Below are 27,955 nucleotides of genomic sequence, written 5' to 3' on the forward strand. Positions count from 1 at the left end.
AATAAAGCAAATAAATAGCTGTGGGAACTGAAGTGAAAAAAAATCTGAGTCAATATCACAGATAGACAACTTACAGCAGGAATGCCCATTTCCAATGTTGGAGGAGAGAATGGGTTACTGAAAGCTGTAGGATTCCTGAAGGCAGAAGGTGAAATGCTCCTTTTCAAATTGTGGCAGGCTTCTGCAGAAAAGTGCAGGGGGCAATAGACAGAAAGACCAGAACGGAAGCGGACTGAAGAATTAATCTTCAGGTCAGGATGGCACCCAGCTGCATTCTTGTTGAGGTCATATCTCAGACTTAGTTGATATTTTAGGTTTTTTTTTTGAGGTTCATGGGGATGGTTTTGGGAACAGAGAGGGCAGTTTGGGGCCTAGTTAGGGATTAGGGACAGGGGTGTGGAGGAATTAAAGAACAGGCCAAAGTCTAAGCCTCCACTCCCCGTTTGAAGGCCAGTGACATGGATGCAGTCAAACGTCAAACCAGTGATGATGGGGGGTGGTGGGGCCGTAGGTAAGCGATTCAGTGAGACCAGAATTCAAGATCTGGTGTTTGGGGCCCTGTCATCGTCAAGTCAGGAGTTCAAGTCCTGGATTTCAGGCCCTCATCCATGGTCCTCCCTCACTGGCATCAGCAAGCCCTTGGTTGATACTGAAGATTGAAGCCTGAAGGTCGATCGGAGTTCCAGAAGTCAAGGCCCGATAGTCGAAACCCTGAGTCTGTGAATCTCTGGAGGTCTGCTTTGGAGGTCAAGGGTCCAATGTCTGCGAAACTATGAGTCTGCTGGAAGCTGGGGAGGCAGAAGGCAACCCATCCTGGTGTTAGAGGACTGGGTACATATGTTGGTTGTTGGATGAGAGTGGGGAATGAAGCCTCTAATTTGTTATGACCAGTGTGTGAAAAAATCTTGTGCTATGCAATTTTTTGCCCAGTGACAGCAACACGTGCACAGTGAATAATTTCTTCAATAAAAGCAGTATAAATAAGTCAGTTCTAAAATCTGCAGATAAATCATCGCAAGTTCCATGGAGTCAGCACTGTCCGCATCAGAAACTGGAAAAGGTAATGTGATTTTGTATGACCATGAAGTGTACTTAACATGCCGAAGAGGTAGAGGGTGACAACCTTTGGTCAGCAGTTTAAACTCCTTTCTGTGCTAGTAGCAAAAGATGTGTGCACGCGCACATGCTCACACCTTAGCGGGAACATAGAATGGGGATTGCTTTCACCGTTGTTGCTTGGTTGCTTGGTTTGTTCTGTGCTGGTGTGTTCTCTGTTGTTCTGCCCAGCATGGCAGGCATTCTGCACTGGTGGCAAAACCTGTGCACTGTTCCCCCACCACCTCCAGCACATTCTCAGAATCTGTTGGTTGTTCACGCAAACGATGCATTTAGATCTCACTGTATGTTCCAGTGTACATGTGATAAATTAGATTAGATTATGAGAACACTCAGTCCTCTTTTATTGTCATTTAGAAGTGCATACATGCATTAAGAAATGATACAATGTTTCTCCGGAGTGATATCACAGAAAACAGGACAAACCAAAGACTAACACTGACAGAACCACATAATTATAACATATAGTTACAGCAGTGCAAAGCGATACCATAATTTGATGAAGAACAAACCGTGGGCACAGTAAAAATGTCTCAAAAGTCCCCGAGTCGATCGACTCCCAAGTCCCCGATAGCAGGTGGCAAAAGGGAGAAACTTCCTGCCATAAACCTCCAGGCACTGTCAACTTGCCAATGCCTTGGAAGCAGCCGACCACAGCCAACACTGAGTCCATCTGTCCAAAAACTTCGAGCCTCCGACCAGCCCCTCTGATACAGCCTCCCGAGCGCCATCCTCTGCCGAGCACCTTCGATCTCTCCCCGGCCGCTGAAACAAGCAAAGCCGAGGATTCAGGGCCTTCTGCTCCGGAGATTCCAGTTACCACACAGTAGCAGCGGCAGCGAAGCGGGCATTTCAGAAGTTTTCCAGATGTTCCTCCATACTCTCACATCCGTCTCCATCAAATCAGAATTGTGCACGGTGCCCTGCTTGACAGATAACAGATATCATTCACCAGAGAGGCCGCGCGCGCTGCCGTCGCACCGCCATCTTCTCCTCCTGTGTAAATAAACCTGAATCTGAAATGACAGGCAAGTAGAAGCCCCTGCAGTCTTAAAGCAGATACTCCACAAAGCTATCACTTAATCTGTAATACATATCAGATTTTAAAACTTTCTTGGACAGCCTCTTGACCTTTGAAAGATTACTGGTGATGATTGTATTATGTTGAAGGGACAACGTGGAGTTCAAACAATGCCTTATTACAAGAGCCCTTAAAACTGGTCATTATCAACAAGTAGTGCAGGAATGCTGCCTGGCTTTCTGGTGTTAACAATGAGGTGACGAGACATGTGTGGTGGTGGTGGTTAATTGCACTGTTGATATTTGATGGCCGTTTACTGGTAACCCTTGCCCACAGCACCTTGGAATCCGTTTGAGTTACTTAAGGAAAATCGGCTGACAAACATCTATAAACTGCAGTTGTCAGATTGTCAGAAGCATGCTAGTAATACAAACAACCTGGGGACCAACCCCAGCCTGGTCGACAGCTCACTGCTTGTAATGGACAGAAAACAAGATTACATTTGCTGTCTGCTGTTGAGAGTGGTTGATTTCTGCAGTTGTTTGAAAGCCACAGATTGCACCACTTTCAAGCATACTGTCCTCCCGTGCATCCGCTCTGCGCAGGCGAGCAAGCACAGAGCCACAAACCAGGCTTCTATCATAAATTAGCAGCTCAGTCCATTTTCGCAGCCTGAACTGCCCGAAATATTTCACAGATGATTCTTTTGACACCTTGAGGAAGTCACTCGCTAGAGAAGGTCACTAGGCCGAATTCTGTTGTACATTTTAGTTTGTAATTCTGCTGCTGAAGATGGAGTGGAGGTGTCCTATCAGATCTCCCAAACCTTGAGGCAAACCTATGTGTCCTCAAAGTCCTTATAACCCAATTCTTTTTTCTCTTTACTTAATGGTTACTTAATTGCATTGGACATTTAGACAGATGGTTCTAAGAACTGCTGCCATGTTGGTGGATAAAACCCAATCACCTCGCCAAGATTATGTCATCAACATAGGATCCATAAAGATTAATTGGAACTCAGATTGAAGTGTCAGCCTGACTTAAATGTTGCACACTTGTCTGAAAGTTTCATTGTTGGCTAAAGCCACGTTCTTAGACCTTGAATACATAATCTCAGCTGATTGTCAACAGGAAAAGCAAAGATAAAGCCTTTCAGCCTGCAAACCACTCTTAAATTACAAGGCAATTGGATAATCAGCTATGAACAGGTTTTAAGTGTTAAATGGCTTATCCCTGATCTTATTTTCATGGTTTCAGATAAAGGTCACACAACATTAACTTTGTGACAGCTAGAAGGAACGTCTTTGAATTAGGAACAGGTCCCTCAAGCCTGCTCCACCGTTTAACAGGATCAGATTGTAATCTCAGCTCTATGTTTCCGTCTACCTAAAGCACCCTTATCAGGTATTCATCAAAGGCTCTGCTTTTTTTGAAGAAAAGAAATGCAAAGACTCAGAGCCATCTGAAAGACAAAAAAAAAAAGCACAATTCCTGACTGAATTAGACAAGTTGTTGCTTTTGAACAGTGGTTCTCGAGTTTGGATTGTCTGTAAAGTCTTCTTTTTGCTCAAGATGGATATAAAAGATCCCTCAAAGTCACTCAAAGATTATAGTATTCACATTCATTTAACGTTCAGATTCATAAGACCATAAGACAAAGGAGCAGAAGTCGGCCATTCAGCCCATCGAGTCTGCTCCGCCATTTTATCATGAGCTGATCCATTCTCCCATTTAGTCCCACTCACCCGTCTTCTCACCATAACCTTTGATGCCCTGGCTACTCAGATACCTATCAATCTCTGCCTTAAATACACCCAATGACTTGGCCTCCACTGCTGCCCGTGGCAACAAATTCCATAGATTCACCACCCTCTGACTAAAAAAATTTCTTCGCATTTCTGTTCTGAATGAGCGCCCTTCAATCCTTAAGTCATGCCCTTTTGTACTAGCCTCCCCCATCATGGGAAACAACTTTGCCACATCCACTCTGTCCATGCCTTTCAACATTCGAAATGTTTCTATGAGGTCTCCCCTCATTCTTCTAAACTCCAAGGAATACAGTCCAAGAGCGGACAAACGTTCCTCATATGTTAACCCTCTCATTCCTGGAATCATTCAATTAAATCTTCTCTGTACCCTCTGCAATGTCAGCACATCCTTCCTTAAATAAGGAGACTAAAACTTCCCACAGTACTCCAAGTGAGGTCTCACCAGCGCCTTATAGAGCCTCAACATCACATCCCTGCTCCTATACTCTATTCCTCTAGAAATGAATGCCAACATTGCATTCGCCTTCTTCACCACTGACTCAACCTGGAGGTTAACCTTAAGGATAGTCTGTACGAGGACTCCCAAGTCCCATTGCATCTCAGAACTTTGAATTCTTTCCCCATTTAAATAATAGTCTGCCCATTTATTTCTTCTGCCAAAGTGCATAACCATACACTTTCCAACATTGTATTTCATTTGCCACTTCTTTGCCCATTCTTCCAAACTTTCCAAGTCTCTCTGCAGATTCTTCGTTTCCTCAGCACTACCAGCCCCTCCACCTATCTTCGTATCATCAACAAACTTAGCCACAAAGCCATCTATTCCATAATCCAAATCACTGATGTACAATGTAAAAAGAAGCAGCCTCAACACGGACCCCTTTGGAACACTACTGGTAACCGGCAGCCAACCAGAATAGGATCTCTTTATTCCCACTCTCTGTTTCGTGACAATCAGCCAGCGCTCTATCCACGTATGTAACTTACCGTAATTCCATGGGCTCTTATCGTGTTAAGTAGCCTCATGTGAGGCACCTTGTCAAAGGCCTTCTGAAAATCCAAATATACAACATCCACTACAACTCCCTTGTCTAGCCTACTGGTAATTTCCTCAAAAAATTGTAATAGGTTTATCAGGCAGGATTTTCCTTTAAGGAATCCATGCTGAGTTCTGCCTATCTTGTCATATGCCTCCAGGTACTCTGTAACCTCATCCTTGACAATCGACTCCAACAAATTGAATTCATGCCCAGTCTGTCGAAACATACAGTGAAATGCATCAATTGTGTGGACAACCAGCACAACTTAAGGATGCTAGCAAGGGTCGCCACACATTCCAGCCTAACATAGCATGCCTACTATGCTCGGCAGAATGACTCTCACACACACACACACACACACACACACACACACACACACACACACAGTCCTCTAAACCCAAGACAGGCCATCTTCAGTTTCCAGTCTCCGGTGGACTTGGATTCGCAGACATTGGGCCTTTGACTTTCCCAGCAGACTCTCAGACACATGCTCCAGCCATTGGGGCTCAACTTTCTGTCTTCTGATCAATGTCTAGTCTTCAATCTTCAGTAACAAACCCAGGTCTCACCAACGATGAGAAAGGCGGACCCTGGATGAGGGCCCCAAACTCTTGGCCTTGAACTTTGAACAAGGAGCAGGTACGAAAGGTAGAAAAGGCTATCCCTTCTTCTACAATATGTCCCAATGTTTCTCTGAGTCATGAAAATTCTCTTCAGTGTATCACAATATTTATCACTTAAGCAGCATCATCTTTTTAAAAGATTACTTAACCATTGTCATATCACTGTGCACATTACTTAAACAGATTTCATTATGGAACATTCAGATTGAAAATGGATGAAAATATAATATAATATAAATGTCAAGCAGCTCCTCCAAGCAGAGATGCAGTTTTAGTTTGACTGGGTTAACGACTGCAAACAAATTGGAATCATAGAGTTTTACAGCGGAGGAAGAAACCATTTAGCTTGCTGTATCTTTGTCAACTTTAAGACAGCTCTCAAAATAATCCTCCAGTCTTACTCAGCTTTAATAAGAGCAGTGAGAAGCAGAATATTTTTAATATTTCAATTGAAAACCTTTACTCAGAACACAGGAAATAGAGACATCTACGGTAATTTCAACTTGGTAATCAGTTCATTATTGTCAAATGCTCTGAGACATGGTGAAAATCTTTGTTTTGCATGTCAACTATCTGGATCATTACAAGACCTAAATTCATCGAGGATGTACAAAGGGAAAAGCCCTTGTTTTACAATTACGGCTACGGAGAAAGTGGCAGATGCAGTTAAATGTGGATATATGTGAGGTTATCCACTTTGGTGTTAAGAATGGGAAGGCAGATTATTATCTAAATGGAGTCAAGTTAGGAAAACAGGAAGCACAACGAGATCTAGGTGTTCTTGTACATCAGTCACTGAAAGCAAACATGCATGTACAGCAGGCTGTGAAGAAAGCTAATGGCATGCTGGCCTTCACAACAAGAGGAATCGGGGATAAGAGCAAAGAGGTCCTTCTGCAGCTGTACAGGGCCCTGGTGAGACCACACCTGGAGGACTGTGTGCAGTTTTGGTTTCCAACTTTGAGGAAAGACATTCTTGCTATTGAGCGAGTGCAGCGTAGGTTCACAAGGTTAATTCCCGGGATGGTGGGACTGTCATATGTCAAAAGATTGGAGCGACTGGGTTTGTATACTCTGGAATTTAGAAGGCTGAGAGGGGATCTTATTGAAACATATAAGATTATTAAGGGATTGGACACACTGGAGGCAGGAAGCACGTTCCCACTGATGGGTGAGTCCAGAACCAGAGGCCACAGTTTAAGAATAAGGGGTAGGCCATTTAGAACGGAGTTGAGGAAAAACTTTTTCACCCAGAGAGTGGTGGATATATGGAACGCTCTGCCCCAGAAGGCTGTGGAGGCCAAGTTTCTGGATGCTTTCAAGAAAGAGATGGATAGAGCTCTTAAAGATAGCAGAATCATAGGTTATGGGGATAAGGCAGGAACTGGATATTGATTGTGGATTATCAGCCATGATCACAGTGAATGGCGGTGCTGGCTTGAAGGGCCAAATGGCCCACTCCTGCACCTATTGTCTATTGTACTGGCAGGCAACAAAGTGCAAAGACCACTATGAGGTAGACTGTGAAAGTGAGAGCTTGCCTTGGTCATACACAAGGTCTCTTAGAACCTTAGCAGGGTGTGACAGAAGCTGTCCTTGAGCACATTAGTCCATGTTTCAAGCTTTTGTATCTTCTGCCCAGTGGAAAGAGGGTAGGAGGGTATTTGATTATGTTGGTTTCCTTTGTTATAGCTGCCAACATAATCAAATACTCTTCCTACTCCTTCTTTGATAACAAACAGGAGAAAAAAAAACACAACTTTGATAATGTTGGTTGACCTGTGCTATCACAAAGGCAGCCAAAAATAATCAAAGTAGGTAGTGTGAAATTTCCCAAGAAAGTGGCAGGAGAGAATGAGAGGATGGAGAGAATGTCTGTGATAGGACAAGGATAGTGTTGCCCTGAGAATGAGTTGCAGGAGTCATCTGGTTAAATGGGTTGGAGGGAAGTTGTAGTGAGAGGCTGAACCAGACAAAGGGGTACATTGCTAATAGTAGGGAAGTGGACATGCGCAGCAGGCCAGACTGATTGAGTGGACAGAAATGAAACTGAGCCAATATCGCAGATGGGCGATTTACAGCAAAATGCAGTTCAAGCCACACTAAGTTTTTGTGGGTTCCACTTAATTTCTCCAGATCAAAACATAGCCATGGAATTTACCACACTTATCACTTTGCAGCTTGTCTCCCTGAAACCTTTTCCTTTTAAAACATGTTCAGAGTTATTTGTACTTTTCCAATGTATTCCAAATCAAAATAATCTGCTGCTTTGAAAAACTGTACTTCACGTTTCATTTTTATCTCATCTACCTTAAAGCTATTATCAACTGCCCTTCCAGTTGAGAACTACTTCTTCAAAACCCTTGGTAATTGTGCATGTCTCAATTAAAATTTCTCAATCCCTGGTCTCAAAACAGAAGGATTTTCTAGCAACCTAACATAACAACCGACTTTTCATATACTTCCTAGTACCAAGAATTAATTTTAAATAGCGTAGCCTCCAATTATTCTAGGATAGGTCAGTGGAAGATAATTAATAAAGAAGGTGATAATCCAATGCTTTAATTAGCTTTACAATCCATTTGTCTAGACAGCAAGCTGCTACCAATTGCTCTAAAACCATTACCTGATGGAACACTAAAATTCAAATGGATTTCTTGAAATTCTGTTGTTAAAACACTTAAGTCTTTTGGAGATGAATACCCATGGTCAATAAAAATGTGTCAAGTGCATGAATTTCACACATTAAAGGAAGGTGATATAATTATAGGCAAGGATTTTTTGTTCAATTTGAGCAATTGCTGCCCATCCTTGAGCAACTAGGGAATATTACATTTCCGTAGTCTGTAGGATGAAGCTATTCCTACTGTGCAGTTGGAAGGACAAACTCTGAGGCAGAGTACAAAGTAAATGGCAGGATACTTGGTCATGTGGAGGAGCAGAGGGATCTGGGGGTACATGTCCACAGATCCCTGAAAGTTGCCTCACAGGTAGATAGGTTAGTTAAGAAAGCTTATGGGGTGTTAGTCTTCATAAGTCGAGGGATAGAGTTTAAGAGTCGTGAGGTAATAATGTAGCTCTATAAAACTTTGGTTAGGCCACTCTTGGAGTACTGTGTCCAGTTCTGGTCGCCTCACTACAGGAAGGATGTGGAAGCATTGGAAAGGGTACAGAGGAGATTTACCAGGATGCTGCCTGGTTTAGAGGGTATGGATTATGATCAGAGATTAAGGGAGCTAGGGCTTTACTCTTTGGAGAGAAGGAGGATGAGAGGAGACATGATAGAGGTATGCAAGAAATTAAGAGGAATAGATAGTGTGGATCGCCAGCGCTTCTTCCCCAGGGTACCACTGCTCAATACAAGAGGACATGGCTTTAAGGTAAGGGGTGGGAAGTTCAAGAGGGATATTAGAGGAAGGTTTTTTACTCAGAGAGTGGTTGGTGCGTGGAATGCACTGCCTGAGTCAGTGGTGGAGGCAGATACACTGGTGAAGTTTAAGAGACTACTAGACAGGTATATGGAGGAATTTAAGGTGGGGGTTGTATGGGAGGCAGGGTTTGAGGGTCAGCACAACATTGTGGGCTGAAGGGCCTGTACTGTGCTGTACTATTCCATGTTCTATGTTCGTACTAGGATTTGGGCCCATGATGCAGGAATGCTGATGTCCTCTGAGTTAGGACAGTCAGTGACTTGGAGGGGAACTTGCAGTTGACGGTCCCCTTGTCCTCCACGATGGTCATGGGCTTCAGAAGTGTTGCTGTGATGCGGTTTGCAGTCTACTTGATAACGAAGAGTCATAGAGTACTACAGCACAGCAACAGGCCCTTCAACCCATCCAGTCCATGCTGACCCAATGTTCTGTCTTGTCCCAACTACCTGCACCCAGACCACATCCCTCCATAACCACTTAGATGGATAGATTAACTTTATGTGTCATGTGTACATCCAAACGAGCAGTGAAATGTTTTGCTTTGAGTCAACACAATCACAGTCCAGGAATTTGCCATCCATGTGCCTATCCAGACTTCTAAATGGTACAACTGCACCCACATCTACCACCTCCACTAGCCGCTCTTTCAACATTTGCACCACCACCCTCTGAGTGAAGAAGTTCCCCCTCAGTTTCCCTTTGAATATTTCATCTTTCACTCTAAACCTCTAGTTCTAGTCTCACCTAAATTGAAGGGAAAAAGCCTGTGTGCATTCACTTTATCTATACTCCTCATTATTTTATATAGTTCCATACGATCTCCCCTCATTCTCCTGCACTCCAGGGAATAAAACCTTAACCTATTAAAACCTTTCCCAATAACTTAGGTCCTCAAGTCCTGGCAATATCCTTGAAAGATAAGATGAAAGATGGCAGATGGAGTTTAATGTTGAAAAATGTGAGCTGCTACATTTTGGTAGAACTAATCAAAATAGGACATACATGGTAAATGGTAGGGCATTAAAAAATGCTTTAGAACAGAGGGATCTAGGAATAATGGTGCATAGTTCCCTGAAGATGGAATCTCATGTGGATAGGGTGGTGAAGAAAGCTTTTGGTTTGCTGGCCTTTATTAATCAGAGCATTGAGTATAGGAGTTGGGATGTAATGTTGAATTTGTATAAGGCATTGGTAAGGCCAAATCTGGAGTATTGTGTACAGTTCTGGTCACCGAATTATAGGAAAGTTGTCAATAAAATTGAGAGAGTACAGAGGAGGTTTACTAAAATGTTGCCTGGGTTTCATCTCCTAAGTTACAGAGAAAGGTTGAACAAGTTAGGTCTTTATTCTTTGGAGCATAGAAGGTTGAGGGGGGACTTGATAGAGGTATTTAAAATTATGAGGGGGATTGATAGAGTTAATGTGGTTAGACTTCTTTCATCGAGAGTGGGGAAGATTCAAACAAGAGGGCATGGGTTGAGAATTAGAGAACAAAAGTTTAGGGGTAACATGAGGGGGAACTTCTTTACTCAGAGAGTGGTAGCTGTGTGGAATGAGCTTCCAACAGAAGTGGTTGCAGCAGGTTCTATGTTGTTGTTTAAAGTTAGATTGGATAGATATATGGACAGGAAAGGAATGGAGGGTTATGGGCTGAGTGCAGGCCGGTGGGACTAGGTGAGAGTAAGAGTTCGGCACAGACTAGAAGGGCCGAGATGGCCTGTTTCCATGCTGTAATTGTTATATGATTATATGGTTATAAGAGACTTCCTAATCAAGAATAACACGTTAACATCAAGATTCAATGACAAGGCCCTATGGTGGTCTGTTTCCCAGATTTATTTCAGCAAGTTAAGAATCAGGTGCTATCTCATTCTGCACATCAATATTATATTCCTGTCTCCCTTCATTCGTCTACTTTTTATCCCACAATAATAATTTTATTATTGCCATAGTGAAGACTTTAATCCTGTGGTATTCCTTTAATCCCTTAGTTACACAGTAATATCTTTGGATAGCAGTCACGTAAACACACACTCAATGCCACAGATTACAAGGTTGCAGTGGTGTTGGACTTGGAATTGGAATTGGTTTATTATTATCTCTTGTACCAAGTTACAGTGAAAAGCTTGTCTTGCATACTGTTCATTCAAGTCAATTCATTACGCAGTTCATTGAGGTACTACAAGATAAAACAATGGTAGTGTAGCACCAGTGATCACCGATTGGGATTCAATTCACACTGTTGCCTGTAAGTGCCTATAAGAAGGTTATACATTCTCCCCAGAAATGTGTCTGTTTCCTCTGGGTGCTCTGGTTTCCTCACCTATTCACAAAATGTACGGTTAGGGTTAGTTAAATGTGGGCATGCTATGTTGGAGCCGGAAGTGTGGCAACAAATGGAGTTGCACAGCACAATTCTTGCTGCTTTAAACACAATTTAATTTCACTGTATGAGGTACAGCACCGTGTCCATGCTTGGCTGGAGCCTGGCCTCTCCCATTGGTGCTGCCCTCATGTGTTTGAGTGGTGAAATGACAGGGATTGCGTGCATCTGGACACTGCCGGGGGACTGAACCATCAATTGCTGGATATTGTTGCTCAGGGGTTTGTACTATATATATGCTTTTATTTTTGAGTGAATATACTTCTTTGCTTGCTATTTTGAATGATGTTACTCACTTTTTGAACGTCACTTGCTATTTCAAAGTTTGCTTGCTATTTTGAATGTTTTCCACCTCGGCCCCAGAGGAACACTGTCTCATTCAGCTGTACCCATGTATGATTTGAATAATAATTACACTTAATTTGATTTGATGCTTCAATGCATAAGGGGCAAATAAAGATAATCTTTAATCCTTATAATGTAGTATAAAGTGTAACAGCTACAGAGAAAGTGCAGTGTAGGTGGGCCATAGCATGCAAGATCATAATGAGATAGATTGTAAGTTCAAGAGTTCATCTTATCATACTAGGGAACCATTCAATGGTTTTAAACAGCAGGGTAGAAACTGTCCTTGAGTCTGGTGGTATATGCTTGCAGGCTTTTGTATCTTCTGCCTGACAGGAGAGGAAAGAAGAAAAAATATCTGGAGTGGGTAGGTTCTAAGACTATGCAGCAGATTGGTGCTGTATTCTACTTCATTGACCAAATTAACTGTGTTTTCATTGTACAATTTAGATAAATGAAACTAGGTATTATCTCCGAATGAAACTATTTTGTCTCACAGATACCATTCTATCCATGGACCAGCAAAGCGTAATCACACCAATAGCTTGACATGACTCCAAATATGCAAGTGAAATAAATCAAGTACGATTGTCTTCAAAAAGCCTAGCCCCTCTGAACAGATGGTGACTAACCAGACATGTTTCAGCTGATAGGCTTGACAAGTGCCAACTGTGCAAACATATAAACCCATATATTATTATACTGATTGTGGGCAATCAAAGTTGCACTTAGGGCACAAGTTTTTAAGAGGCCAAGTTTCCAATCCAGTTTTCAATCAGCATGGACAGATAAAGGCCACAAGTTTCCAGGAAGATGACAGTATTACGATTATATGTCCCTGATCACTTCCTTTCTTGCTCTGCTTAAAATTGCACACCTATCTCACAAAGAAAACACATTTTTATAGTGACTGACTTCCAAATGACCTGACAAAACAACAATGAAAATGTGTCACTGTGCCAAGCAGAAATGGTGGATATGTTCCCATGGCAACAAAAAGCAGTCATGTACTGGATAAGCATCAATACAATGCAAACTTTGCTCTGAAGAAAGGTCTCAGACTTAAAAAGTTAACCTTGTTCTTCTTTTCAGAGATGCTGACTGATCTGTTCAGTGAGTTTCCAGAATTGTCTGTTCTTTGTTCAATTATCCACTACAATTTTTTTTAGTTACAATGAGAATCTGCATGAAAACAGGCCTTTTGGCCCACAAAATCTATACCAACCATAAGCCTCCATTGTTGTTATTTTCTCCCAGATTCTATCACTCAACTACATACTAACAGTGATTTACAGTTCCCAATAAACTTGTCAGCTTACATATCTGTTAAACTGTCTGTTCAGCTGTTTCAGGAACACAAGAGAATAGGAGCAAGAGAAAGCTATCAGGCTCTTAGCCCACCTTCAACATTTAATATGCTGGCCTCAACTCCTCTCCTGTGTCACTTCTCCTGGCCCCTCTGTTTCTCGATCTATCAAGTGTTTATGCACCTCCACTTGGGATACTTCACCATCTAATTTCCACCACCCACAGAGGCAGAGAATTCCAGAGATTCACCATCCACCATAAAAAGAGAGAACTTCAGCATGGATGTCAGAGTAGGCGTGCAAAATAAATCTGTGTTGACCTTTACCATAAGACCATAGATACAGGAGCAGAATTAGGCCATTTCATCGTGGCTGATCCAATTTTCCTCTCAGCCCCAATATCCTGCCTTCTCCCAGTATCCCTTCATGCCCTGACCAATTGAGAATCTATCAATATCTGCCTTAAATATACATAAAGACTTGCCCTCCACATCTGCCTGTGGCAAAGAGTTCTGCAGATTCACCACTAAAGAAATTTCTCCTCATCTCCATTCTAAAAGGACACCCCTCTATTCTGAGGCTGTGTCCTCTGGACTTAGACTCTCCCACCACAGGAAACATCCTCTCCACATCCACTCTATCAAGGCCTTTCACCATTCGATAGGTTTCAATGAGGTCACCCTTCATTCTTCTGAATTCTAGTGAATACAGGCCCAGAGCTATCAAACGCTCCTCATATGATAAGCTTTCCATTCCTGGAATCATTTTCACGAACCTCCTTTGAACCCTCTCCAGTTTCAGTACATCCTTTCTCAGAGAAGGGCTCACAATACTCCAAGTGAGGCCTCGCCGGTGCTTTATAAAGGCTCAACATTACATCCTTGCTTTTGATTTACCTCAGGAGGCTCAACACCTTTGTCGCTCCAGGTAGCTCATCCATGGACAAAGCATGAATCGGTCATCACACAGGCCAAGTGAAATTTGAAAACATCATTAAGCGTGGGTAACAAAGAGTGGGGTGGAGAAATCAGTTTTACTGCATACAGCTGAAATTCCTTTATGCTAATGATGAATGATGCACGCGATAAATGGTAATGCACTATTAGTGCCTGTGATAAACTGTACAGCACAATTAGTGTGTGTGATAAATGGCCGCACTGAATTACAGCAAGCAATAAATAGTAATGCATAATTAGTGCTTGTGATAAATGGCAACGACCAAAAGAATTGAGAATCTAGTTTAACAGTAGCTTGACAATTGCTTGACACCAAAATGAAAGAGACTGGATTACCTGGAATGGGGCATTAAATCCCTTAACCCCAAATTGACAGTCGTATCTAGTGAGGGATCTCTGAATGTCAGTGTCAGCACATTACCTCAGAGGGGGAAATGTTATAAATTACTGTAAATTACACACTTAGATGGAGATGTAACATAAAGATTTTTACTCCTCATATATATGAGGGATGTAAGAAATAAAGCCAATTCAATTCAATATTTATTTTTGTGGGGAGTCTTCCTGGTACAGTCGCAGTTTATGGTGAGCCTTCTCTTCGAACTGCTCCATTGTTTTCCTCATGACCCTCTCAGAAGTGCTGTTGGAAAAAGAAATATATGTTTAAAATAGTTTTTTGAATATTATAGCGCTCCTACAGAGAGCCGCTCTCGATATTCTTGTTGCTGAAGGCTGTGTTGAAGAAAGGCAGCAATAATGTTGGTGTGCTGCAACAACAGATAAATTAGACAGTGTAGGCCAGGCTGCAATGGATCATGGGAAATGGTCATGGAGTCATAGACCCATACGGTTAAACAGTCCTTCAGGCCAACTCGTCCATGCTGACCAAGTTTGCCTAACTGAACGATTGTTAGTCAATTTGCTTGTGTTGGTCAATATCCTTCTAAACCTTTCCTGTCTATGTACTTGTCCAAATGTCTTCTCAGTGTCATAAACATACCTGCATCTACCACTTCCTCGGGCAGGTGGTTTCATATACACACCAACTTCTCCCAGAGCAGGGGCTCTCAACCTGAGTCCACTGACTCCTCAGTTAATGGAAGGGGTCCATGGTACAAAAAAGGTTGAAAAGCCTGGTCATTGAGAGATAGAGAGAGCACTATAGCACAGAAGCAGGCCCTTTGGCCCATTTAGTCTGTGCCAGCCTTGTCTACCTGTGCCCACGCCATAGCCCTCCTACCTCTCTCAAGGTTCAAAGTTCAAAGTAAATTTATTATCAAACTACATACACAACCCTGAAATTCATCTTTTGCCGGCATACTCAGTAAACCCACGAAATATAATAGAATTAATGAAAAGCCGCACCCAACAAGACGGGCAAACAAAGTACAGACAAACCGTGCAAATACAAAAGAAAATGAAGAATTAATAATAATTAATAAATAAACAAAACCACCAAGATAATCAGATGGCAAGTCCTTGAAAGTGAGTCCACAGGTAGCGGGAACCATTCAGTGATGGGGCGAGTGAAGGTGAATGAAGTTATCCCCACTAGTTCACGAGCCTGATGTTTGAGGGATAACAACTGTTCCTGAACCTAGTGGTATGGGTCCTGAGGCTCTTGTCCATTTTTCCTGATGGCAGCAGTGAGAAGACAGCATGGCCTGGGTCGTGGGGGTCCTTGATAATGGATGCTGCTTTCCTGTAGCAGCATTCCATGTGGATATACTCAATGGTGGGAAGGGCTTTACGCATGATGGACTGGGCCATATCCATTACTTCAGGTGTTTCCATACCTGGCTGTGATGCAGCCAGTCAAAATACTCACCATCACACATCTAGAGAAGTTTTGTCAAAGTTTTAGATGTCATGCTAACCCTTACAGACTTCTAAGAAAGTAAAGGCACCGCCATGCTTCCTTTGTAATAGCACTTACATTCTGGCCTCAGGACAGATCCTCTGAAATGATAACACCAAGATTTTTAAAGTTGCTGACCCTGTCCACCTCTAATCCACCAATGAGGACTGGCTGATGTACCTCTAGTTTCCTCCTCCTTAGTCCTGTTGACATAGAGCGAGAGGTTGTTGCTGTGGCACCACCCAGCCAGATTTTCAGTCTCTCTCCTACGTGCTGATTCATCACCACCTTTGATTCAGCCAACGACAGTGGTGTCATCAGCAAACTTAAATATGGCATTCGATCTGTGCTCAGCCTCGCAGTCAGAAGTATAAAGCAAGTAAAGCAGAGGGTGAAGCACACAGCCTTGGGGTGCAGCTGTGCTGATTTAGATTGTGGAGGAGATGTCTGCTAATCTGAACTGACTGGGGTCTGCAAGTGAGGGGATGGAGGATGGAATTGCACAGGAAGGTATCGAGACCAAGGTTTTGAACTTTATTGATTAGCTGTGAGGGGATGACAGTACTCAATGCAGAGCTGTAGTCAATAAAGAGCATCCCGATGTGTCCACCTTTGCAGTCCAGATGTTCCAGGGTTGATTGAAGAGAAAATGAGATGGCTCCTGTTGTGGATCTGTTGCGCTGGTATGCAAATTTGAGTGAATGCAAGTTGCTTCTCAGGCAGAAGTTGGTATGTTTCATCACCAACCTCTCAAAGCACCTGATCACAATGGATACAAGTGCTACAGGACGATAGTCATCGAGGCAGGTTACCATGTTCTTCTTCGGCACCAGTGTAATTGAAATCTGTCTGCAGTAGGTGGGTACCTCAGGTGGCCAAAGCAAGAGGTTAAAGGTATTGGTGGGCGCTCCATCCAAGTGATCAACACAGATCTTTAGTACCCTATCTGGGTCAGATACTTTCTGTGAGTTCACCCTCCTGAAGGACACTCTCACTGCAGCCTCAGCGACTGAAAGCACAGGGTCATCGGGGGCTGTGGGAGTTCGTGAAGGTTCCCCATTTTATTGATGATCAAAGTGAACGTAGAAGGCATTGAACTCATCTGGGAGCAAAGCCCTGTCATCATGTACATCACCTGGTTTCACTTTATAAGAGGTTATAGCATTCAAGCGTTGCCACAGCATTTCGGCATCTTTCAGTAATTCAAGTTTGGTCCAGAATTGACACTTCACCCGTGACATGGTTTTCCAGAGATTGTACCTGGACCTCTTGTACCTTATTTGGTTGCCAGACCCGCATGCCAGTGAGCTAGACGTCATGGTTCATTAAGGGTTTCTGTTTGGAGAACACTCCGAATGATTTTCTGCATGACACTCGTCTATGAATATTTTATAAAGTCCATGACAACCATAGTCTATTCATTCAGATGCTATGATGAGTCTTTGAACTCGGCCCAGTCCATTGACTGGAAGCAATCCCGGGGCCACTCCTTTGCCTCCCATGACTACCTCTTTGTCAACCTTATTCCTGGACCCTTGCTCTTTAGCCTCTGCCTCTATGCAGGTAAGAGGAGGACAGCCAAGTGATCAGATTTCCTGAACTGCAGTCTGGGCGCTCATGAAGGTTCCTATCCAAATTTCTCTTAAAACATTACAATTAAACACACTTCTGTCACTTCAGCTGCCAGCTCATTCTACACTTGCACCACCCTCTGAGAGAACCTTCTGTGTGATAAAGTTAAGCCTTCGCTTCCTTGAAAATCTGTCCCCTCTCACTTTAAGCCTACGTGCTCTAGTTTTGGACTCCAGTAAGCTGGAGAAAAAAATGGTGGCCTTTTATCTAATCTACGCCCTTGATTATTTTATAAACTTCTATAAAGTCTCCCCTCAGTTTTCTAAGCTCCAGGGAAAAATGTCTTAACCTATCCAGCCCCTCCTTATAACTAATACCCCCCATTCTCAGTAACATTCTTGTAAATCTTTTCTGCACCTTTTACAGCTTAATGATACCCTTCCAATAGATCTATGACCAGAACTATGCACAGTACACCAAATTTGTTCCTACCAGCATCTTCTTCAGATATAACATGATATCCTGGCTCCTGTGTTCAATATCATGATTGACATGTGTGGATGACAAATGTCTTATTCATTCAACACACATCAAAGTTGCTGGTGAACACAGCAGGCCAGGCAGCATCTCTAGGAAGAGGTGCTGCCTGGCCTGCTGCATTCACCAGCAACTTTGATGTGTGTTGCTTGAATTTCCAGCATCCGCAGAATTCCTGTTGTTTGCCTTATTCATTCCCCTGTTTATCTCTGTCACTACTTTGAGAGAACTATATTCTGAACCTTTAGGTCTCTCTGTTCTATAACACTCCCCAAGGCCTGCCATGCACTTTGTAAGACCTGATCTACTTTGTCTTACCACAATGCAACACCTTGTTCATTAGATATTGATAAACACAAGGGATTCTGCAGATGCTGGGAATCTTCAACAGCACACAAAATGCCGGAAAAACTCAACAAGTCAGGCAGCAGCGACAGAGAGGAATAAACAGTCAACATTTCAGACTGGGAACCTTCATCGGGACTGGAAAAGAAGGGTGCTGAAACCAGAAGAAGATTGTGAGGGGTGGAGGAGTGCAAGCTGGCAGGTGACAAGTGAGACCAGTTGAGGAGGAAGATGGGTGAGGGGCGATGAAGTAAGAAGCTTTGAGGAGATAGGTGGAAGAGGTAAAGGGCTGAAGAAGAAGGAATTGCAACAGTTCTTATTCAGTCTGGGTAGCCTAATTCCTGATGGCATGATCACTGATTTCTCCAACATCCAGTAATTTATACCTTCTCTTTTTCCATTCCCCATTCTCATTATCCTTTCACACCTTCTCTTCACCAGCCTATCGTCTCCCTCTGGTTCCCCTCCTCCTTCACTTTCATCCATAGTCCATTGTTCTCTCCTATCAGATTTCCTCTTCAGCCCTTCACCTCTTCCACCTATCCCCTCCCAGCCTCTTGTTTCATTACCCCCTCTCCCACCTTCCTTCCACCTCACCTGGTCTTACCCCCATCCCCTCTCCCCACCTTCTTACTCTGGTTTCTGCCCCCTTCCTTTCCAGTCCTGTTGAAGGGTCACAGCCCATAACATCGACTGTATATTCCTTTTCATAGATACCGTCTGGCTTGCTGAGCTCCTCCAGCGTTTTGTCTGTGTCACTTATTAAATATTGAGCTTGGTGTGAGGGTCACCATTCGAGCGATCTGCACTCTCTCGGGTTGCTTTTTCCTTTGGTAAGATGGTCTCAGATTTGTTCAGCCTCCTTCAGTCAATGTAAGTTGACATACAAGGATAGCTACTGTGAACTTTCAAAGTCACGGAAATCTATTCACAACAAAACACTTTATGTGAGACAGAAAGTTCCATGAGGGAAAATGTAGCATGACAGTCTTCTTGGAGACTGCGGAAATGGTGAGGCCTCTGTCAGTCAGGGTCGACTTTGGCAGTTGTGGGCCAGCCTTCTAGATACACGAGCCAGGCCAGTGCAGTATGGAGAGAAAGCTGTTACCCAGGTAGCAAGCTCCCCCTCTGCATGCATCTAATGAACCCACAGGAATAGCAGAGATCAATACAGTTCAGCACCAGCAGCATCGCAGGAGTTGCCAGTCAGCATTGAACTCGATGTAGGACTGCATTAGAGACTCCAGCTCCAGAGTTTTCCCTCGGAGTTCACTACAAAGACTTCCCCATGAGTGGGTATAGCTGCAAGGTAAGTAAAGTTTGAGATCATAATTTTCCTTCTCCTAGATGAGCTGCCAATCATGGCTGATGAAACTCATCTGCCTGAACTGACTAGTTTTAAGGCACCGGTAACCTGCCTTTGCCCTTTGTCCTGTCAATAGAAATGGTTCCGCCGGGCTTAGTAGCTAAGCCACATGTGAAAGCCAGGAGTTGGACTTGGTTGTGGGAGGCTATTTGAGGTGCATGCTGTTGGAAGCATTTAATAGGTGGTGGGAGCTTGTCCCTATTACCACGCCCAGCTTAACAACAACCTTAAAGAACCACTGTGGAAATAAAATGAAGATAAAGCCAACACTTCAATGGAAAAGCATCCTGTGTAATCAAGCAATATTATTTAACAATTCACTCTAGTCACCAGATGCACTGTGAAGTAAAATAAAAATAATTGAAGTTGTATAGCATTAAATTCAGTTGCCACTTTATTAGGCGTTCCTGTACAGCTCGGTAATATAAATATCTAATCACCCAATCATGTAGCAGCAACTCAATGCATTAAAGCATGCAGACATGGCCAAGAGATTCAGTTGTTGTTCAGACTAATCATCAGAATGGGGAAGAAAAGTGGTCTAAGTAACTTTGACCATGGAATGATTGTTGGTGCCAGATGGGTTGATTTGCGTATCTCAGAAACTGCTGATGTCCTGAGATTTTCACACACAGCAGTTTTTAGAGTTTCAAAAGAAAGGTGTTAGAAACAAAGAAAAATTCTGTGAGCATAAGTTTTGTGGGTGAAGATGCCTTGTTATTGAGAGAGATCAGAGGAGAATGTTTGGAATGGTTCAAGCTGACAGGAGGGCAGCAGTAACATAAAAAACCACATGTTACAACAGTGGTGTGCCAAAGAGCATCTCTGAAAGCACAACATGTGGAAAGCTGAAGGGAATGGGCTACAGCTGCAGAAGACCATGAACATCCACTCAGGGGCCTCTGAATTAGGTTCTGGGGTACCTAGTAAAGTTCCACTGAGTATATAGTTGTAAAATTTCAAACACAAGGATTGCTTTTGAACTAAGTCCATTGTTGTTATATAAAATGCAGACACTTTACATGTACTAAAATAGACAAAGAGTGACCATAGAAATATAGAAATTTCTTTGCAGTATGAAGATACTTAAACCATCAGCCTTGCATTGATGCTGGCTTAATATCAGAAATGTCCACTTTAGTACCTAATCCCTGCTCTTCATGTAAGCATTTAAATACTTCTCAGTTTTATCCTCTTAAATATCATGTCTGATGGCCTCAGTAATTACTTATGCCAATATGTTCCTTATAGTAATGCACACAATGAAAAAGGAAATTCCTTCGTGCCCTTTTAATATTTCAACATCCATTTGTCTTTTTGTTGGCAATTTACCAATTAGAGAAATAATCTTCCACTATTTACTTGCACGCACCTTTCAAAATGGTAAGTATTTTTATTAAATACTGCTTCATTTCTTTGCTTTGATGAATGCCTGGTTAATCCGTTGCTTACAGGAGGAACATTAGTCACTAGGTCTCCAAGTTCACCTTCAAATAGGAGAAAAAAATTCACTTCAGAAGATCTCCCCTCCACAACCTCCAATCTGATAGTGCCCTAACTCCATACTGCCCATTTCAATCTCCTCGTCAAGATTTACAAACGGGACTGCTTTGCTCAGTCCACTGTTTCTGCCTGCTCCTACCCCATTCCTATCTCTTCGTACTGTGACTCAATCTTGTCCCCTCATCCAGATCCTTCCAACCTACATCCAAGGCACTTTGAATGCTCCTCATCATTTTAACAACTTTCATTTTCCTGGCTTCTCCCACCTCATCTTTACCATGGAAGTCCACCTGCATTCTCTATCAGAAAGACCTTAGGTTTTTCCATTTCTTTTTTTGAACATAGATCAAAGCAGTACTACTAGCACTCTATTCCACCTGACAGAACTTCAACTTACCCAGAATAAATTCCCTTTTAATTCCTTTCATTTTCTACAAGTCAAAGGTGTAGTCATGGACTCTCGGATGTGCCCTAGCTATGCTTGCATTGTTGTTGGCCATGCTCAAAAGTTCAAAGTTCAAAGTAAATTTGGTATCAAATTACATATACATCACATCATGACTGCACCTAACAGGACGGGAAAACAACCAGTGTGCAATAGGTAACAAACTGTGCAAATACAAAAAAATAATAATAATAATAAATAAATAAGCAATAAATATCAAGAACATGAGGTGAAGAGTCCTTGAAAATGAATCCTCATGTTGTGGGATAGCTCAGTAACAGGGCAAGTGAAGGTGAGTGAAGTTATCCCCACTGGTTCAAGAGTCTGATGGCAGTCTGTTCCATATTTACTCTGGCCCCACTCTCCAACCCTTTCTCCATTACATTGATGGTCACATTGTTGCTGCCTCCAGCACACATGCGGAACTTGTCAATTTCATTAACGTCCACCCTGCACTCAAATTTGCTTGACTATTACCAACATCTCCTTCCCCTTTCTATTTCTATCTCAAGAGGCAAACTATCCACCGAACTAATAACCCACTGACTACCAGAGCTACTTATCCCACACCTCCTCTCCACTCGCTCTGTCTCCTGTAAGGAAGTGTTCACCTTCTCTCGGTTTCTCCATCTCAGCCATAGCTGTTCTCAAGGTGAATCAGAATCAGAATCAGGTTTATTATCACCGGCATGTGACGTGAAATTTGTTCACTTAGCAGCAACAGGTCAATGCAATACATAATCTAGAAGAGAGAAAAAAGTAATAATAATAAAGTATATCAATTGCAGTATATGTATATTGAACAGATTTTTTAAAAAACATGCAAAAAACAGAAATACTGTATATTAAAGGAAGTGAGGTAGCGTCCAAGGATTCAATGTCTATTTAGGAATCAGATGGCAGAGGGGAAGAAGCTGTTCCTGAATCACCGAGTGTGTGCCTTCAGGTTCCTGTACCTCCTACTTGATGGTAACAGTGAGAAAAGGACATTCCCTGGGTGCTGGAGGTTCTTAACAACGGACGTTGCCTTTTTGAGACGCCACTCCCTGAAGATGTGCTGGGTACTTTGTAGGCTAGTACCCAAGATGGAGCTGACTAGATTTACAACCTCTGCAGCTTCTTTCCGTACCCCTACTCTAGGACATCTGTGATGTTCTCCTTTTATGAAAAATGTTGTTTCCCCACCCCCACTGTGGTTGATGGATCTCCTCTATTTCCTACACATCTGCCTCACTCCACCTCCTTCCCCCAGACAGAACAAGAATAGAATTCCACTTGTCCTTACCTTTCAGAACACCCCACAACCTCCACATCTAGCACAACTTTCTTCAGCACTTCCACCGACTCCAACATGGTCCCATCACCACTTCCCTTACCCACCCCTTTCTGCTTTCCACACCAGATAAAGGTTTCCGTATAACCTCTAACCTGAAGAGCGGTATCTCCCCTGGAAAAGGAACTACCCTCCTGATTTTGAAGTACCTATGGAGATATTCTGTAATGATCAATAAACTAATTGTTTGGAATTAAATGACTTTTCCTGGTGCCTCAGGACTGGGTGTGTCTGCACCTGCACCACCCCCCACCCCTGGCATTCCTTCTCTGCCACCTGTCCCACCATCCACCCTCACTACTCCGGACATCCTTTGCCCCTGCAGATTTGCAAGCTCGCTTTCTGCTCCAAGGTGACAATACAGTACCTTAGCTACATACACGTGCGTAAGACTTTTGCACAGCACTGTATAATTTACCAGCTCTCTGCACCTGAAGAATAAATACTCCCAGCTGGACCAATACTGAGTGGAAATGGAGGCCATAACCCCTCTGTAAATCATATTTAGCAAATTATTATTCCCTTTATAGAAGAAATACTGCCTGACATTATTGAATGTTATGTCTATAGCTTTCCTCAGCTACTTTATTTGTTCTTGCAATACTGTAAATCTTTTACACAACTTGATAATTCAATCCTTGTGTGGTCTCCTCTATATCAGTGTAACCGGTTGCAGATTGGGGGACAATTTTACTGAGCACCTTTGCTTTGTCTGCCATAAAAAGTGGGATTTTCTGGTGGCCATACACTCCAGTCAGACTTCTTATTCCCATTCCAAAATGTTGGTTCCAACATCCCATTCCAACTCTCCTCTACTGCCATGATAAGGCTAAACTCAGGTTGGAAGAGCAACACATATTCCATCACAGTAGCCTCCCATCTGATAATATGAATATCAACATCTCCAATTTCTGGTCATTTCTCCCCTCTCCCTCTTCTCTCTTTCTCTTTTCCCCATCCTGGTTCTCCGTTCACTCCTTCTCTTCTCCTCACTTGCCCATCACCCCCTTCTGGTGCCCCTCATCCTTTCCTTTCTCCCACGGCCCACTGTTCTCTTCTATCAGATTCCTTCTTCTCCAACCCTTCACCTCTTCCACCTATGACCTCCCAGCTTTTTGTTACATCTCCTTTCCCACCCACCCACCTTCCCAATCAACTGCTTTCATCTATCACCTGCCAGCTGGTACTCCTTATTCGCCGCCACCTTTTTATGCTGGCTTCTGCCACCTTCCTTTCCAGTCCTGATGAACGGCCTTGGCCCGAAATGTTGACTGTTTATTCTCTTTCATAGATGCTCCCTCACTTGCTGAGTTCCTCCAGAATGTTGTGTGTATTTCTTAATATTTCATAATTTTTTAAATTCAATAATGGTGATTTTTTTTATACCAATTAATATTATATACTTGTTACTTTTGTGTTTTTTAAGATCAACTCAGCACTGGTTTTCAGCAAAAATGGTATATAACTGCACCAGTCAAAACATTGGGAATAATTAGGCAGAATTTAACTTCATTTACATTATTCTAGCACAGACTTATATATGCAATAAATCTCCCCCTATTTAGTTCAATCAAATACTCCCAAATCAGCCTACTTCCAGTGAGATAGAGGCGTGCTCGGATGCAGTGGCTTCTCTGGGGTCAACCAAAGGTGTTTTGTATTTTTTAAGTGTCAATTTTATGATCACATTACAATGCTGAACATTGAGAACTTCAGGTACTGCAGAGCTACCCCATCAGTGCGTTGCTCGATAGCAGAGGTGCTGACTTAGTGCGGATTGTGTTGCTGCCAGCTACGGGGAGGCATCAGAAACAGTGCACGAAGGCAGTGTGCTGTGTGCAGTGTAACAGCGAGTGATTAGTTTGAATGTTTTTCTAGTGATCGCATGACCCTGTTGGATATTGGTAATGTAAAATACTGCAAGTCCAGTTTATTGGTTTACTGGCAAGAGTGACAGCGGATGTGCCACTTGGCCTCGGTTGTAGCGAGGACCTGGCCTCTTGCAGCTGTCTGGTGTTCACTCAGTAGAAGACAAGCTGGATTGCGTGTGTGCATACATTCATCTGCAGACTGCTGAGATCAGCTTGTTCTTGCCAACAACACCCTTGCACCATCAATTTACAGTTCATGTCACTCAGGAACTTGGGCTATGTATTTTTTTTGTGCGACTGTATGTTCACTGCTGCATTATATGTGCTATACGTGCTTTGTGCTGTGTATGACTATTGGTACTATGTTTTGCACCTTGACCTGGAGGAACGATGTTTCGTTTGGATGTATTCATGGGTATTCATGTATGATTGAATGACAATTAAACCTGAACTTGACAGCAAAGTTTCAATGAAGAGCATTTCCATCACACACTGCCCTGTCACGCACATGCAGGTATGAGACAGCATGTAGTCAAGAGCATGAAGTGCTACATAACATCCATCAAAGCTCTCCAATGACTGACTGAAATCTAATTTGCTGCAAATGAAAGCTCTTTACATTTGTCCTTTTGCCAGATTTAAATTGCTCACCATATCATTGAGACATCCATCACAAAAACTTGCAAAGCTACATTTGTATATTCTGAGAGGCAAAGCAGTCAATATCTAGATGTAAACATCTGCCTCAGTATCTCGCTTCTCCACGCTCTAAGGTAATGGAAATATTTGTAATTTAAATCATCAGGGGTACTTTAAGGACAAAAAAACTTACAGTACCAGCTAGCACTGTATTTTCAATAACACTGCCTCTGAAATTTTCTACGGTAAACACAATAGCCACTACAGCGGAGTTAATAACATTATGAAGTGTTTCAAGGGGTGCCAGTGTTCAAGGAATGGCATTTTTCTCCACAGTATCATTTGAACACCAAATTGAAACAGATTACAGGGTCACCAGACACTCCCCCAAACAAGTTCTGCCTCCCTGATTGCATTCTTTCCTTCCACTATGTCCCCCCTGTTGCTTTCCCAATCATCGCCGGGGATTTCAAACCAGGCCAGCTTGAAGAAATCCCTGAACAACTACCACCAACACATCACCATTGGAACCAGAAGAGCCAACATACTTGGTCATGCTACCATCAAGAACATTTACCATGCCGTCCCACGCTCACTCTTTGGAAAGTCCGATCACCTGGCTGTACTTCTACTCCCAGTATATAAAGGGAGGCTAAAGATTACAGCACTACTGGTAAGGACAAGAAGGTATGGTCAAGGGAGGCAGAAGTGTGATGATAGGCTGCTTGGAATCAGCCGATTGGACAATATTCAGGAACTTATCTTTGCTTCTGAATGTATATGCCACAATTGTCACTGACGACCTGCGTAGGTGAGTGTGTGCCTTTCAGAACATCCCAACATACCCAAACTAAAAGCCATGGATGAACCAGGAGGTTTATAGTCGGCTGAGGGTTAGATCTGTGTATTCAAGACTGGTGTCCAGAAACATACAAGAAGTCCAGGTATGACCAACAGAATGCTATTTTAAGAGTGCAAAAACAATTGTGATTGAAGTTAGAGAGGAAATTGGATGCATATCAGCTCTGGTAGGGTTTGCAGGCCATTACTTCTTACAAAGTGAAATCTAACCATGAATGGCTGGGATACTTCACTCCCGATGAGCTCAATGCCTTTTTATGCACACTTTGAAAGGGAGAATAAAACTACACGTGTGCATATTCCTGCAGCATCTGCTGACCCTGTAATCTCCGACTCGGAGGCCAACATCAGAACATCTTTCATGAGGGTGAACTCTTGCAAGGTGTCAGGGCCCTGACCATGTACCTGGTAGGGATCTGAAAACCTGTGCCAACCAATTGGCGGGAGTGTTCAAGGACATTTTTAATCTCCCACTGCTGCAGTTGGAAGTTCCTACCTGCTCCAAAAGGGTGACAATCATATCAGTGCCCAAGAAGAGCAGAGTGAGCTGCCTCGAGGATTATTACTAAGTTGCACTCACATCTACTGTGATGAGGGGCTTTGAGAGGTTGGTCATGGTCAGAATCAACTCCTGCATAGTGAGAACCTGGACCCTCAGCAATTTATCTATCACTACAATAGGTCTACAGCAAATGCAGTTTCACTGGCTCTCCACCTAGCCTTGAACCACCTGGACTATAACAATACCTAAGTCAGGCTGTGGTGTTTTGATTATAGCTCAAAGTTCAACAACGTCATACTCTCAGTACATATCAATGAGCTCCAAAACCTGGGCCTCTGTACCTCCATCTGCAACTGGATCCTTCTTTCTTTTTAAATCTTTTTATTAAATAAGTATACAAAAAGGTAAGCCATATAGGCACTAGTACACTGTTAGAATATAATAAAATTACAGAAGATACTAATACAAAAAAAATGATACAAACAATGTAATTTAAACATAATGTACCAAGGTAACATAATAGTATACTAATTTTTATATATATATCAATAGAGAAAAGGAAAAAAATACCCCAAAAATAAACCCACCGTGCAACTAACTAAAAACAAAGCAAAGCAATGGGCTAACTTGGAACCAAACAGAGTTAAAAAACTTAAAATCACGTCCTCAATCCCGACCTCCATTAAAAACAGTAAAAAAAAACAAGAAGGGTATATATATTACATTAAATGAAAATATTGAATAAAAGATCTCCAAGTCTGTTCAAATTTAAATGAGGAATCATAAAGATTGCTTCTAATTTTCTCCAAATTCAAGCATAATAACGTCTGAGAAAACCAAAAAAAGGTAGTTGGAACATTAAGCTCTTTCCAATGTTGTAAGATACATCTTTTCGCCATTAAAGTAAGAAATGCATTCATTCTACGGGCTGAAGGAGAAAGATTACTGGAAATTTTAGGCAGTCCAAAGATAGCAGTAATAGGGTGAGGAGAGATATCTATATTCAATACCTTGGAGATAATATTAAAAATGTCTCTCCAAAAAGTTTCCAGAGTAGGGCAAGACCAAAACATATGAGTTAAAGAGGCTATCTGCCCCGGACATCTATCACAAAAAGGATTAATATGAGAAT

This window comes from Mobula hypostoma, chromosome 13 (assembly GCF_963921235.1).
Source record: "Mobula hypostoma chromosome 13, sMobHyp1.1, whole genome shotgun sequence".
NCBI classification, from domain to species: domain Eukaryota; kingdom Metazoa; phylum Chordata; class Chondrichthyes; order Myliobatiformes; family Myliobatidae; genus Mobula; species Mobula hypostoma.